At 40.0% G+C, this 17,279-nt stretch overlaps 1 protein-coding gene and 1 pseudogene across 6 annotated transcripts in view; one reads left to right on the forward strand and one right to left on the reverse strand.

Annotated features, from left to right (window-relative positions):
* LOC109434128 (pre-mRNA-splicing regulator WTAP-like) overlaps positions 1-11,429 on the forward strand; it is a 44,063-nt pseudogene extending 32,634 nt beyond the window's left edge.
* Positions 1-17,279, reverse strand: part of FARS2 (phenylalanyl-tRNA synthetase 2, mitochondrial) — a 558,189-nt gene that overhangs the window by 378,127 nt on the left and 162,783 nt on the right. The gene's annotated exons all lie outside the window — the stretch shown is intronic.

Consider the following 17,279-nt stretch of genomic DNA (forward strand, 5'->3'; position numbering starts at 1 on the left):
TCTCCATCTCACTGTAAGATCTATGAAGGCAGGCACCATCTCCAGCTTTACATTTCTATCACTACTTGGTAGTACCAGGTGTTCAGTAAATAGTGAATGAATGAACGAAGACCTGAACCACGTGGAAATTCTCCCTTTATGCCAATGAACTCGACTGATTTCAAAGGATAAAGGAACCCAGAGAATATTTGTTTTTCTGAAACCTTATATCCCTTGGCCTTTCTCTTCTCTCTCTATGGTGATTCTCTTACATTATCTTAATTTAATTTTAACATTGACAATGCCAAAATCTCTTACAAAGCTCTCTTATACTTTCCAATCTTTTATGTCCAACTATCTCCTAGATATGTCTACCTGGATGTCTCAGAGGCACTTCAAACTTAAGAGCTGCAAAGAACCTCCATACCCTTCTCTCTCCAGCTGTAAAACAGCACCATGAATCCCTGAGACAACCTCAGCACTACCCTCAGCATCTCCCTTTTGCTCACCCTCCTTCCATCCAATCCACACACAGATACAGCTGGTGCACCCCAGAAATATCCTTGCAATCCACCTTCTCTTCTCAGTCTCTACTGTCGCTGCTAAAAATCACGACAGCATTTTCTGATCTGGATTAACAGCTATCTTCCTATTACCACTTCTTCACTGTTCTGGAATTCTCTTGGAAAAAAAAAACTAAATCTGATCATATCACTTCCCTACTTAAAAATCTCTACTGGGAAAAAAAATGAGGATTATTCATAGAAGAGAAAATGAAACGCTTCTTAAACACATAAAAAGAAAATGCAAATAGAAATAAAATATCAGAATTATAAAAATAATAAGTAAATAATAAATAATGACAAAAGAAAATACAAAATACAAGAAACACAAATTAAAATGACCTTTAGATATAGTTTTTATCTGTCAGATTGGCAAACACCCAAATGCCTGCTCACACACAGGCTGGTGGGGTGTGAGGAAACAAGCACTCGCACACCACAGGGAGGAATGGAAACAGGCAGCCTGACGTGGTTATCTGTCAGAGCCACGTGATAGGCATGATGTCTATAAAAATTATAAACTCATATAACCTTTGACCTAGCAATTCCACTTCAAGAAACGAATCTCACAGAGATACCTGCATATGAAATGTGACATGTGCACACATCTACTCACTGAAACACTATTTTAATAGCAAAAGATTGGACACCACACAAAATGCCATCAACTCTGCATTGGTTCAATACATTATGGCTCATATGCTGAATGGCAAAGCAGGCATCTATGGATATGAATGAGTATGCTCTCCAACCTACAAAGATCTCTAAAATACACAGTAAGTGAAAGAGAAAATTGTAAAATAACATAGTATACTACTTTCCTTAGGAAGGAAGAAACAGAGCATACATTTGTATTTTCATTAAAAACCTGAAGGAGAAAGAGAGAGAGAGAGAGAGAGAGAGAGAGAGAGAGAGAGAGAGAGAGAGAGAGAGAGAGAGAAGCAAAAGCAGAGGAAGGAAGAGTGCACACACATATCTGCCCGCCAGCCCCTAAGTGCATGAGTTACCTAGAAAATAAATTTACATAGTACACGGACAGGCTGCCTTCTACTTTGCCCATCCCTCACCCTCCAAAAGAAATACCTATTGGCTGCAATAATCAAGCCCATGCTCCTAAACTTTGCAAACAACGTCCATCACACTCCAGGCCCCTCTGGATTCGCCCCACACACATACTGCCCAATCACATGGAAATTCCCTGTCCTCAAACATTCCAGATCTTTCAGAAGTTTGTATCTCTGAATATGCTGCCCTTTCTGCAAAAAAGGCCCCATATCTTTTGTTATCCCGGCAATGTCCTAAGCATTCTGCCTGATCAAGGTGAAGTAACACCTTTTTAGGTAAACTCTTCCGGGGCAACTTCGCTGACTCCTACCTGCTCTCCATGTGGTGTGATAACACGTTTCCGGGGCGCCGTGTGCTCTGTGTGCTATCTCCCGCATCAGACCCTTAGCTCCTTGAAGACAGGAGCTCTGCCTCACTCATCCTCACTAACCAAGCATCCACCTTTCCAACAACAGCTACCTGCCTACCTCACCCTTCCCTCAATAAACATTTGATGAATATTCCGCCCTCCTGGGTAACAGGTGCTTTCACCTAACAAACTGCACTTGTCTCAATAAGGACCTTGAGGCAGACGGCATTGTTAGTCAGGAATCATTCTGTGCCTCTCAAATCAGATCTGCACTGGTTCCCCATCACACACAACTAAAATTGCCTCATTAGACAACATTAACTCCTCATATACAAAATAAGGGTATTAGACCAGATCATGGTTCTTAACTTTTTTAAGCCACAGGACTCTTTGAGAATCTAATGAAAAATGTAATTACTCTCCCTTGCCCCACCGTCCTCCCACCCCAAATGTCCCTACACAAATGGTGAAAAAAGTTGACAAGTAACTTCAGGGTATTCACAGTATGATGTCCCACTTTAACATTCCATGGAGGATGGAAGGGTTAAAGTGAGGGGAAAAAGGATCTAATACTTTTTGATCACTTACTATACACCAGACGCCATGCTAAGCACATTATATGCATGAATTCATTTCTCTTCATCACAAACCAAGGCGGTACATATTATTATTCTCGTTTCATAGATTAGGTACTGAGATTTGTCAGTGCAGGTCTGTCTTTCTGGCCAAAAGCTCCTGATATTTTCTGTACAGACACGCACATCTACCTCACAGTGGTCACGGAAACCAGGCAGCAGTAGCCAGTAAGGAGCAGAATAAGCAAGTCCCATGAGACCCCGTCCTTTCTGTTCCCCACCTTTTCCCCAGTGACAAAGAATTTAAGTGCAACTAATGAGCAGCTCCAACACACAGCACCTTCAAGGGCTAACAGAGAAATAACCAGCCACAGACAAGGAAGAATGGCTTCAATCAAATGACTCAACTACAAAGTCCCACACCCAAAGAAAGGGAGCTACACAGAGACCACTCAGGTGTGCTCCGTGAGAGGCATGTCTCTGGGACATACAACCAATGTAGCCAACTCCTCAACCAGCTGTTTTCCCAGGGGCAGTCACACCTGGCCTAGGATCAGAGCAAGCCTGTTCCAGGACGGCCAGAACAATGGTGTACAAGAGGTAAGAACCATCTTCAGCACACGCATTTCATCCAGGAACGCATCCAGGTTTTGTAGGGCTCGAAGCCTACACAATTCAGAAGGGCTCTTTTTAAAACAGAAATGCTACTTGAACTTCAGAGGAGATCTGCCTCCTCTCTCTTAAAAAATGCCTCCATGAGGAGAAAGAAATTACACTAGTTATTTATGGTTCAGGCCTCTGAAGGTAAAGAAGGTGGGGTGGGGGGCTATGAAATTCCCCTCTAATTCTCTGGAGGGCGTATGGCGGTGAGGTACACCCAAAGGTTCCGAGCGGCAGTTCTACCTGGGACCGCTGCAGCCACAACTATGACTGCCACGTCCACGACCTCTTCGTCGTGCCAACAGTGGGGCCCTGTGCACATGGCCTGGCGGTAACTCCTGATTCACTCCAGTCTGGTCCCCCTCTCCCTCCTGCCCCTGGTTAGCTCCCACTCTCGTTTACAGTCTGCACTGCCCACCTGGTCTCCCTGCCTTTCAACTGACATTTCTTCCACTCACTGTCCACAGTAACACTAGTCTCTAAAACACAAACCTGACCACGTCTCTTTCCGACTTAAAATCTTTTAACCGTGTGCTACTACCGGAAGGATGAGGTTTCGGGTCTTTTATTTTGCCTTCCAAGCCCTTCTAGAGCTGACCACTACCCAGGAGACTTCAGTTTTCTCCACGTGACTCGCATGTGCCCTGGTTTTTCTAAGACTAATTGGTCGTCCCAGAAGAAGGAGCACTACCTCCCACTCTTCGTGTCTCTGCACTAGCTACGCTCTTGGCCGAGAAAAGATTTCCTCTTCACTCTACGCCCATCACTAGGTAGGTTTACTCAATCTTTTTTGCTCAGTTCAAGCATTATAACCTCGGTGAAGCCGTACCTAGTCCCTCCGGGTACCCTTTACTCATTACAGATGACCACGGCACCAGGGCCACAGAAGATGACCTGTCGGTCTCCACCACTGGACCGGAAGTCCCTCCCAGGCAGAAACCACCTCTGTATCTGCAGGCCGAACATGGGGCCTGCCACATCAGACTTACAAAACGTTTGCTGAAGGGGTGGACAAAGACAGCTAAAGCTGATTCTAATAAATGGAAGTACTGAATAATGGATTTTGAGAGCATTTCCTTCCTAATGACTTCAAAGCCCACAACCTTTAATTTCCAGGGTTCCACAGACAAATAGTCTAAAATACCAAATGAGTGTTCTAAATTCTGTATGTTAATAGCTGCTTCCCCTCATATTGAAGGTACTGACCAAGGTAAAATGAAAAAAGAAGATTTACTATACTTTGGTGTTACTTCCGCCAAATACACTTCTATTCGCCTCCTAGTTTACTGTCAACCCTGCAGCAATGGACAAGCATTTCCCCAAGTGTCCTTCCTAAGATACACTCCACAGAAAGGACCTTTCATAAAGGGATTCTGGGGTCAACTAAGCTTAGGAAATGCTGCTCGCTCCATCTCTTAGCATAGTTATTTCTTCCTTAGCTCAGAGATGCTTTCCTGAAAGAGAGCAATAGAACTTTTTCAACTTGTTACTCTTTTCCACGTTTAGTTGGATATCAAATCTTGTTTTCTGTTAAACACCTAATAATATCCAGTATTCTGCTTCATGTACTGTGAGAACTGCTACACTTGACCAACTCCTGAATTATCCCAACTGAAAAATACAATTTGAAAATCTGGCATAAATTTTGCCTAATGACATTACTTCATTTTGCCGATGGACATAACAAAATAGCCATTTCATGAAGCCACTGCTTCTAGCCCAACGTACAGAAACAGATCTTAAAAATCATGACACCAGAAAAATAACTTAGCAGATTGTGTTTATCCCCACAGTACCATAAATAATTCCTAAACTTCCAAATTGCTTTTTTGCAAGCGAGAAAATAAAATTGAGCCATTGAAAGCACATCACTACCTGCCTGCAAAGCTGCTGCAATGATCCCATGAAGTAAGTTTCATAAATAGTTTAAATAAAATTCAATTATATGAGCACCTTTTTTTTCTTTTTTAAGTCTCTGAGAATTTCTTTAAGGAGGTGTGAGGAAGAAACCTGATTAACCCACCACATACACCACGGTCCTGCTGGGATGCAGTTTTCCATATGATGCTATAAAATAAAACTTCTCCTGTGGTTTTTATTAGTCTTAAAAACATCTCTGGTTTGTTTAGGAGGCCGAATTACGGTATGTAAAAGCTAAAAGGAAACCTAGAGGCTGTATCACCTAGGTGGCTGATTTCACAGATGAAGACACTGTGAAGCCCGGGACTTGGCCAGGACTTCCAGTGCAGCCAGTGGCTGGGCCTGGCTATGGGCACATCTTCTCTTGGAAGCCCTTGTGCTTCCCTCGGCATCTTCCTGCTAACTCAGGAACGCACTGAGCAGCTGAGGGCAGAGAGGCCAACGGCCAGCCCGGGAAACGGGACAGTTTCCCTCCACATTTGACTGTTTCAATGAACCTGGAGAAAGAATAGCAAACATCAGGATGAGTGAGGCAGGGGCAGACACCCACTCATGTGCCCATCATTCATTTTGCAATATGTATACTGAGTGTCTATGGCGTTGACAGGCATTGCTCTAGGAACCAGGAATACAACAGTGATCAAAATCAAAAAATTCCCTGTTCTCATGAAGCTTACATTCATTCTAGTGATTCTCGAGTTTTCTACCTGAGACTCATTAAGGTCAGACACCTAGCACTAAAAAGGTTATACTGAGAAAGCAGGCGCACACACATGCACACACAATATTCCATGTCAGCAGCATTTGAAAAAACTCCAATGGGAAGGGCCTTCTAGATAAATCCCGCCCCCAATCTCAGTCTAGCTTAGAGAACAACCACTACACAAATTAAAATACTGGGAATCTATTTCAATGGCTTCTCGGGGAGGGAGGAAAAGAGAAAAAGTCAAGCTCTTGTCAAACCATCTTTCTCACGATGCTAGAAAGGGAGGCAGTGAGGACAAAGCTCGAAAGAAATAAATGGATTCTGTGTAATTGTACTGGAAGAGAGACTCTTCAGCACACCTTAAGCCATGGGTAAGCTGAGAAAAAATATGCAGGACAACCGCAAGGTACATTTTATCAGACAGCTACTGCGACAGACAAACCACTACAAATGTCAGTGGTGTGTAACAGCCACGTGTAGTGGGCTGGGGCTCAGCTGGTCCAGACTGAGACGGGCTTCGGGCTCCGGGGTGGTTCAGGTCCACTCCACATGCTTCTGACTGTTCTAGAACCAGCAGGTGACGCATGTTCATCTTGGAACAAAGGTGGAAACAGAAGAGGACAAAACCAACTGCCAAGTACATTTCAAGTCTCTGTTTGTATTACATCTGCTCAAGTCCCTTTAGCCAAAGTAGTCAGGTGGCCGAACCAAACAACAGCACAGCAGAGGAAGTATAATCTTCCCACAGTGGAAAGTGCTTAAGTCACAGGCAGAGCGCAAGGAGTAGGGCGAGAACTGGAAGCAACAATGGAGTCTGATGAAAGAAATGACCATTTGTAACAATCCAAAATTGCCAAATGTCCATTTCTTTCCACTCCGAACTTCTTATTTGGAAACTCACAAACTTCTCCATCAGCTTTGAAGTGTCAAAAGCTAATAGTTGGATTGTATCTTTGGGGTTACTGTCTCATGAATGGGGGAGAAAATAGGAAAAAGGAAAGCAGCTGGAAAAACAATGGAAAATTCCGTTTACATTGAAGGGGGAAAGACTGAGGAATTAAATGACAATTGCCTTATATTTGTCAAATACACAAGACCTCAGACATTGAAAATAATACACAGAACAGAGTCTCTGCTTTCCAGAATTCTATGCATAACAATTATGCCGCAGATAGTATGCAACACATATGATAACAGCTGCAAAAATATCAGAAATGGATACACATACCACGACTTGAATCAAGCTACCAACACCTTTACTTTCATTGCAATAAAAGAAATACTGAGCAGGATTAGAAAGAAGTAAAAAATATTCCAGGAAATAAATCAAATTCTGTGCAAACAGTACAGCTGCAGTCACCAAGCAAACCCCAAGCTTCATTTTCAGTCAAACAAGCGCAGTCTGGAGCACACCTTCCCAACTAAAAGGGGAACACAGTGGGACCAAAACTGACAGCGTTAGGAGAGAAAGGGTAGAGGTTTGAAAGCCGTTAAATCTTCAGAATCCCCATGCTGAAACATGAATGATATAGCAATACCATCAGAGACTCAAACTACCAGAATCAAGCATGACAAGCAGAAGGGTTATCGTTGCCGAACTTGTCAACTTACACCCACTCACATTCCCTGACAAGGTGATATTTTGGAGAATGATGTTATATAAAGAAACCTAAAGCTACTCAAGAAAGAAATATGTATATTCCATTTATGAAAGAGCAACTTAGAAAAAAAAAGAAAAGCCACAAACCTGGAGAATACAATTGTAATGTATAAAAATGACAAATGATTAGTATAATAGTTCCTCCCACACCATCCATGGTTTTGCTTTCCATGGTTTCAGTTACCCATGGTCAACTTCAGTCCAAAGATATTAACTGGAAAATTCCAGAAATAAACAATTCCTAAGTTTAAATTGTGCGCCATTCTGAGCAGCGTGATGGAAGCTTGGGCGTCCCTCTCCATCCCACCAGGACGTGAATCATCCCTTTGTCCAGCGTATCCACGCTGTATATACGACCTGCCCATTAGTCACTGAATAGCATCGCAGTTATCAGATCGGCTGTCGTGGTATCACAGTGCTTGTGTTCCGGTAACATTTATTTTACTTAATGATGGCCCCAAAGTACAAGAGGAGTCATACTAGCAATTTGGACATGCCAAAAAAAGCCATAAGTCCTTCCTTGAAGTGAAAAGGTAAAAGTTTTTGACTTAATATAGCATTTTATCATCTTACATCATCATCATCAGAACGGTGAGTAAAATATTTTGAGAGAGTGAGAGACCACATAACTTTATTGGAGTACACTGTTATAAATGTTCTATTTTATTATTCGTTATTGTTGTTAATCTCTTACTGTGCCTAATATATAAATTAAACTTTACCATAACTATGTTTGTATAAGAAAAAAAGTAGTATACAAGGTCAGACAATTAAGTTCGCGAACTTGTTGCAATGCTGTTGCTAACCTGTTTTGATATCAGAGAGATTATTCATTATGAATTTGTACCAACTGGACAAACCAAGTTTACTATTTGGAAGTACTGAAAAGGTTGCCTGAAAAAGTTAGACGACCTGAACTTCTTGCCAACAATTCATGGCTCTTGCATCACGACAATGCACCAGCTCACACGGCACTGTCTGCGAGGGCGTTTTTAGCCAGTAAACAAATAACTGTATTGGAACACCCTCCCTACACACCTGATCTGGCCCCCAATGATTTATTTCTTTATCTGAAGATAAAGGAAATATTAAAAGGAAGACATTTTGCTGACATTCCGGACATCAAAGGTAATATGACAACAGCTCTGATGGCCATTCCAGAAAAAGAGTTCCAAAATTGCTTTGAAGGGTGGACTAGGCACTGGTGTTGGTGCATAGCTTCCCAAGGGGAGTACTTCAAAGGTGACTGTAGTGATATACAGCAATGAGGTATGTAGCACTTTTTCTAGGACGAGTTCGCGAAATTAATTGTCAGACCTCATATATAGGGTTCAGTCCTACCTGTGGTTTTATCCACTGGGGTCCTGGAAGGTATCCCCCATGTGTAAAGGAAGAGACACAAACCACTGTATTCAGAAAAAATGATGAATTTCTTCCAATCAATTAAAAAAAAAGGCAAACAGAAAAGTAAGCCGCCACCCAAAAATGAACAAAAGAAAAACTATTAAGTGTCAGATAAATATATAAAAATGTGTTCAACCTTAATAGTAATTAGGCAAATGCAAATTAAACCACAGTGAGATACGATTTTAAACTCAGCAGCCTGGCAAAGTGCAACTCACTTTGTGCAAGTCAAGTGGTGATGAGAATGCAGAGCAACAAGAACTTTCACACAGGCTCAAGTCAGTAGAAAGGGGCCAATTGTTTTAGGAAAGAATCCAGTGCTATCCAATGAAATGAAAGATGCTCATAAGTACTGATTTAGCAATTTCACTGCTAAATAAAATATACCTTAGAGAAATCCCTACACCTATATGTACAAGATGTACAAGTTTGGCAGTAGCATTTGTAATAGTAAAAAAAATTGGCAACAATGAAGTGTCCATTAATAAATGGATGAATAAACTGGTATATTTATCCAACAGAATTTAAGCACTGAAAAATGAATGTACTAAAACTCTACATGTAACATAGATGAACTTCCCAATATTGCATGAAAAACTAAAGTCATGAAAGGATCCCATCTGTTAAAGTTTAAAACCCAGCAAAAGTTAACTTGTTTTACAAAATACAAAATACATATTAAAACTATAATAAAACTATAATAAAAATCAAGATAGTAAAGCAAAATTCAGATTAGTAATTGCTCACAGGAAGGAGGGAAAGAGGGAAGATACTAACAAGGAGGGATACATAGGGGCCTTCAACTGTATAATGTTGTATTTCTTAAACAAGTTGGTAGACACTGGATTGATAGCTACAATAAAGGATTGGAAGATAGGAAGATAGATAGATAGATAAGTGGAGAAAAATATAAGGATAAAGTATTTCAACAAAAAAGTTAAGGAAAAATAATTTTTAAAAATAGGGAGACATGAGCATGTTTATGGCAAAGAGTAAAAAACGGATAGAAAAACAAAGTTGGAGGACTCACACTTCCTAATTTCAAAACTGACTACAAAGCTACAGGAATCAAAACAGTGCGGTACTAAATGTGAGGACAGAAATACAGAACAATGGAACACAATCGCAAGTCCAGAAATAAACTGCTACATCTGTTATAACTCATACATCTGTTATAACTGATACAGTCAATTGATTTTCAACAGGGGTGCCAAGATCTTTCAATGAGGAAAGAATAGCTTCTTTAACAAATGGTGCTGGAACAACTGGATTTCCACATGCAAAAGAATGAAGCTCTACTCACACCATATACAAAAATCACCACAAAATGGATCAATGTCCTAAATGTAGGAGCTAAAATCACAAAACTCCTAGGAAAAAATATAGGGATAAATCTTCTTGACCATAGATTGGGCATTAGACGTAGATATGACACCAAAAGAGGTGCAAGAGAAAAAAAGAAGAGATAAATTAGACTACACGAGATGAATTAATTCTAAGATGGGAACAGTATGAAGCATATGTACAAGCTTTGGAGGGCAAGTACACAGATCTTCACTCTAATGATATAACTGGCTTAAGGGAGAAGAAAAACTAAAGCAACAACAGCAGAGTCTGCATGCAGGGAAAACATCCTTGTAATACGACTATCAACCAAGGAGCAAGAGATGCAAGAGGGTACCCCTCAAATCCAGCAGCCTAATGTGGCCCAGCTGAGATCAACAATGGTAGACCCAGCGATCAACTTGTTTTTCCTAAAAATGAAAGGTGAATTGGAACAGACTGAAGACAAACTGGAACAAGCCCAAAATGAACTGCGTGCCTGGAAGTTTATGCCTGACAGCCAAACAGGCATAAAGTTAACGGCGAAGTGTCGAATGCTTATCCAGGAGAACCAAGGGCTTGGAAGGCAGCTGTCCCAGGGTTGTACTGCACAGCTTGAAGCGGAGTTGGCTTTACAGAAGAAATATAGTGAGGAGCTTAAAAGCAGTCAGGATGAACTGAATGACTTCATCATCAACTTGACGAAGTAGAGGGTATGCAGAGTACCATTCTACTTCTTCAGCAACAACTGAAGCAGACACACCAACAGCCGACTCAAGCCCCAGCCCCAAGTGCCAGCAGGACTACAGCTTCTGGGCCTGTAGAACAGGCAGAGACCACAGGTAAAGACTCACTCGGCTGGCCCACAGGCCAAGTAATGGCAGGTCCTCCTGGCAGCGGTCACCTGGGTCTGGGTTTCACAGGGAGGGGGACACAGTTGAAGATGACTGGCCTTTTTTCTCCAGGAAATGGTAATAAGGCTGCCAACAGCTCGGAGGAGAGAACTGGCAGAGGAGGTAGTAGTTAAGTAAACCAACTCAATGCAGGCTATGAAAGTGTAGACTCTCCCACGGGCAGTGAAAACGCTCACACACCACTTCTATCATGACCCTCAAGAGGAGAAAACAGGGAGTGGGAAAGGTCACCAAACTGTGGGTTCCCACCATGTTCAGAATGGCTTGGACTCAAGTGTCAATGCACAGGGTTCAGTTTTGTAATATTTTTTCCAGCAAATTTTTATACAGTGTCATTTAATTTGGAAGGGGATACTGTCCAGAAAATTAACGCATACTTTTGTCACAAAAAATTTATTTTTCGTGGGTGTGTTTTTGTTGTTTTATATTTGTTTGTTCGTTTTTCCCCTTTGCTTCAATACCTCTGCCACTTTGGATATGGTAACAGTTAATTACTCTGTTGCTAACAGGACATTTTGTATAGGGTCAGGTTATTTTTATACGAGTTAATGTGAAGTTGTAAATGAAAATCTTTCCTTCAAGTCTAACATAATGATGTCTGTATAAACCTGTGGCTATCTGGAACCTGAGCGGTGTGAGGGCATCTCACGCACGCTGTCCGTAGACCTCGGCGCCATTCAGACCTGTTAGCGCAGATGTGGGTTTGAGACTGCCAAGTTTGCCCAGCAGAGTACTGCATCGCTAAAAGCTGGACTTGTTGATGGAGTCCTATAGTAGTTTCAGTGTGAGATGCAGTTTTTTCCACCATACATTTGTGCATTTTCTCTTTAGGTGACTGAATGTTTAAAAAATTTGTGTACCTAGTTACTCAGTTTTTATGAACTGTTGTACCCTGTTAATGCATATTGCTCTGTGACTCCAGTATATCTTAACCTGTGCTAAACCAAACCTAAATAAAGATTTTTATTGTAACGCAAAAAAAAAAATTCAAAGTGTAATTCTATTTTTGTAAAATGCATATTTTACAAAATTATTATTAGGTATATCTGATCATTCTGTATATGTGTATTTTAAAGTTTTATCTAAGTGACAATGGAATTACTTTTTTCCTTTTACATTTTATTTTCTTAATTTTTCAGTGACTATAGATTGCTTTCATATTAGAAAAAAATCTCGCCATCTTATCCATTTTGAAAAGAGAAAACGAACAAAGTCTAAGTATTATTCGAACAGACATCTCTATTCTGACAGCTTGAAAATATGCCTCCTGGAGCAACTACAAGGCAAAACCTACACACGGGGCTGATACATATTTGTTTGCTTCTCTGAAAGACTGACTTCAAAAAGGGAGAAAGTTAGGATAAAAGAAAGGAAAGGAGAGAGGAAGAGAGAAAAGGGAAGGGAGAGAGGAAGGAAGGGAAAGAACTAGAGTTGGCCAGATCTTAATAGTCTCATCTGGCTGTTTTACCTCAAAAATTCACAGTGCTTATTTCTGATTCATAAAGTCGATGGATTAAATACACAGTAGATCCAATACAGCCACACTTTTCTGGTGCCACACAGTTGTCATGCAATTATCCTTTTCCCTGGAGTGTCCTCACAACCCAACCTAGTGTTTGTTCAGCTCCACTAAGGGGCATAAGACCACTATCCCTCACTCTGATCACAGCTCAAATCCCTGCACAAGTACACAAAACAACTAACAGAGTATTCTGAAAAGTAAACAAATGGACAAATTTTGATTGAGTGTCAAAACTTGGAGAAGTAACCTATACAGGATTAATTTCATGGGGGGTTTTTGTTTGCTTGTTTTCAAAGATGGGCCCTAGTTTCAGGGCTGCACAACATCAAGGGCAGCTAAGACTCAAGGAGAATCCTGTTTTTCAGTACACACGTAAAGGACTTCTGTGAGCTGGAGCAGAGAGAACCCCAAAAGAGGATGCCCTTATACAACCCACACAAGTAACGTAATCCCTTAGCTACACACACACAGCACAGGCTCAGACCAGCACAGTAACAGCTGAAAAGCTGAACAGACATGTATGTGTACCATTCAAACAAGTTTCAGACTAACCCCTGCAATGCACCTGTGCAGGACACACACAGATCAGAACCACAAAGATTTCCACTGAGATCTGAATCGCCATCCACAGGAAGCAAGTCAGAACAAGGCCTAAACCTCAGCAGGCTGATCATCTACTAAAACAAAATACCAACAGTCACCACAGGATTATAACAGAATACAGGGCATATACAATTTACCACTGGCAAGTCCAGCATACAATCCAAAATGATTTTACAAAAAATAAGGAAAAGGTTACCAATTCTTATTAGAAGTCTATCTTGAGATTACCCTGATGTTGGAACTATCAGACAGAGATTTTTGAAGCAACTATTTTAACTATACTAAACGAGGTAAAGAAAACTACATTTCAGAGAATTAAAAAACAGAAATTCTTAGCAGAGAATTAGACACAAGAAAAATAACCAATTTTTAAAACTAAACTTTTAAATAATTAGTTTTTTAAGTACTTTTTAAAATTTTTAAGTAATTTTTAAAACTAAAAAAAAAAAATCTAAAATTAAAAGAAATGTATTTGATGACTAGGCTAGCAAAGTTGGAAATGATAGAGGAAAGAATCAATGAACATGGAGATGGATCAATAGAAATTATCCAATATGAAAAACAGAAAAGATAGAAAAAAATGAGCAGTCTTGGAATCTTCTGGGATAAAAATAAAAATAAAAAACCTAATTATGGGTGCAAATTGAGTTCCAGAAGCGCAGGAGGAAGAAACTGAAACAAAGTCTTTTGGCTCTCGGAGCAGCACCATGGCGGTCAGCAAGAATAAGTGCCTTATGAAAGGTGCCAAGAAGGGAGCCAAGAAAAAAGTGTTGACCCATTTTCTAAGAAAGATTAATGTGATATGAAAGCTCCAGCTATGCTCAGTGTAAGAAATTTTGGGAAAACACTCGTCACAAAAACTTAAGGAACCAAAATCGCATCTGATGGTCTCAAGGGTCATGTCTTTTATGTGAGCCCAGCTGATCTACAGAATGATGACGTTGCATTTAGGAAATTCAAGTTAATTACTGAGGATGTTCAGGGCAAAAACTGCCTAATTTCTATGGCCTGGATCTTACCCGTGACAAAATGTGCTCCATGGTCAAAATATGGCCGATCATGATAGAAGCTTATGTTGATGTCAAGACTACCGATGTTTATTTGCTCCATCTCTTCTATGTTGGTTTCAGTAAAAAAACGCAACAATCAGACTTGGAAAACCTCTTATGCTCAGCATCAGCAGGGCTGCCAAATCCAGAAGAAGATGATGGAAATCATGACCCAAGAGGTGAAGACAAATGATTTGAAAGAAGTGGTCAATAAATTGATTCCAGATAGCACTGGAAAAGACATAGAAAAGGCTTGCCAATCTGTTTATCCACTCCATGATGTCTCTGTTAGAAAAGTCAAAATACTGAAGCCCAGGTTTAAACTGGGAAAACTCATGGAGCTTCATGGTGAAGGTAGCAGTTCTGGAAAAGCTACTGGGGATGAGACAGGTGCTAAAGTTAAATGAGCTGATGGATATGAGCTCCCAATCCAATAATCTGTTTAAAATTCAGACTTTTCACGGTGACAAATAAAATCTGTTCGGGATGTTTAAAAACAAGAAAAAAAAATTGAAACAGAAAGGTTATCTAAAGAAATAATGACCAGAAACTTACCAAAATTGATGAAATATATAAATTTACAGATTTAAGGTAAGTGAATCTGAAAACAGGTAAACTCAAAGAAAACTGCACCTAAACACATCAACACCACACTGCTAAAAACAAAGATAACAAAAGAAATCTTGAAAGGAGCTACAGAAAAATAACACATTACACACAGGAGAACAATGAATGAAATGATTATGAGTTTCTCTATAGAAACCACAGAGGCAGAAGACAAACATTTTTAAATTGTTGAGAAAACACATCTATCAATCCCGAATCCTATACTATACTCAATAAAAATATCCTTCATGGTAAAGGTAAAAAGACATTCTCAGACAAAGGAACACTAAGAAACTCATCACCAGCAGACATGTCCTATAAGAAACACTAAGAGGGGCCGGCCCGGTGACTCAGGCGGTTGGAGCTCCATGCTCCTAACGCTGAAGGCTGACGGTTCGATTCCCACATGGGCCAGTGGGCTCTCAACCACAAGGTTGCCGGTTCAACTCCTCGAGTCCCGCAAGGGATGGTGGGCAGCGCCCCCTGCAACTAACAATGGAAACTAGACCTGGAGCTGAGCTGCGCCCTCTACAACTAAGATTGAAAAGACAACAACTTGACTTGGAAAAAGTCCTGGAAGTACACATTGTTCCTCAATAATAAAAAGTTCTGTTCTCCTTTCCCCCCGCAAAAAAAAATCTTAAAAAAAAAAAAAAGAAAAGAAACACTAGGAGAAGTTTTCCATACTGAATGGAAAGCACATCAGAAGAAAACACAGATCCTCAAGAATGAAAGAAGAACAAGAGAAATGGTAAATAACTAGGTAAATATAGAAGAATACTGTTTGCCTATTAAGTTCTTTAAAGTCCATGATTATTTAAAGAAAAAAGTTTTAACACTGAATGGTACAGTTTTTAATGTATGTAGACATAATACACGTACCTAAAACAACATAAAGGTAACCGAGGAAGGGGATGGGTATGGCTAGAATGTGTATTTTAATGTAAATAAAACAGACTTCAAGAAAAAGAAAATTACCAGAGATAAAGATGGATATTTCATAATGCTAAAATTTATGCAGAAGACCTAACAGTAATATAAGTATATACACCTAATAATATAGCTTCAAAAAACTTGAAGAAAAATTGATAGAATAAAAGAGCAAAACAGAAAAGTCCATAACCACAGTAGAAAATCTTAAGTCTTTTCTGAGAACTTGATAGAATACTAAGACCAAAATAATCAGTAAACATAAAAGAGCTGAACGCTATTCAATTACATTGATCTATTTGCTATTCATAGACCATTCCACTCCTACGTTTTTTCTCAAGAGAAATAGAAACATGTCCACACAAAGGCTTTTATACAAATATTCACAACAGCGTTATTTGTAATAGCCCCAAACTGGGAACAACCTAAATGCCCGTCAATTGTCTGGAGATAGGGTAGAGAGAGGAACAGATTACAAAAAGGGCCCGAAGAGACATTGGTTCCGATGGAAACGTTTAATATCTTGATTATAATGATGATTTTGAAGGTTTATATGTCAAAAATGGATCAAATTGTACACTTTAAATATACGTAGTTCATAAAACTTTAATTATACCCCAAAATTAAGGAAAATATTCTACCTATCCTAAAGACAGCGTTTTCAAGGCGTGGTCTGAATACAGGTCATTCACAAGAATTATCCAAGGTATTTGCTTAAAATTCACAACTTGGTCCCCACCCCAGACCTACAGAATCTGACACTCAATAAGCAGACATTTTAAATAAGCTCCCAGTTTATTACTAGGCACACATCTGACAACGACTGTTTAAGACCCAGTTCAAATGCCACCTCCTGCACAATGCCTCCACTGATTTAACTGATAGACAAGAGTTCCCTCTTCACATCTCCCAAAACTCCATCTCAAGAATGGCACGTAAACGCCTATGCTCTAATTACATCATCTTACCTTCCCTACTACATTAGAGTTTTATGGGGAGAAATCACATCATCTTGATTTTTGTGCCGTCCTCTTTGTCTGCCTTACAGTGCCTCGCATACAAAGGATGCTAAGTATAGGAATGGTATGTCTGCTTATATACAGAGGGTGCCAAAAAAAAAAAGAAATGTATGCACATTTTAAGAAAGAAAAACTATTGAAATTGTAATACTCAATATATACCGATAACAAAAGATGAATACAAGTCACGTTTGACTTCTGCAATTACAAGAGGTGCTCAAAGTGGTTACCATCGGTATCCAGACACTTCTGATTATGGCGAACTACTGCTTGAGCAACGTTAACCAAAGTGTCCACTTGTAAACATTTTTTCGGCACCCCCGGTATAACACAATGCTGATACGGTCTTGGTCCACACCATCTAAAAGTTCACCAGCTTAGATCAGTACCACTGAGTGATGTTAAGTGTGGCTGTAGAGACTGACTACCAAA

The sequence above is a fragment of the Rhinolophus sinicus genome, chromosome 14 (assembly GCF_057876585.1).
Source record: "Rhinolophus sinicus isolate RSI-liver-muscle chromosome 14, RSI-T2T, whole genome shotgun sequence".
NCBI classification, from domain to species: Eukaryota; Metazoa; Chordata; class Mammalia; order Chiroptera; family Rhinolophidae; genus Rhinolophus; species Rhinolophus sinicus.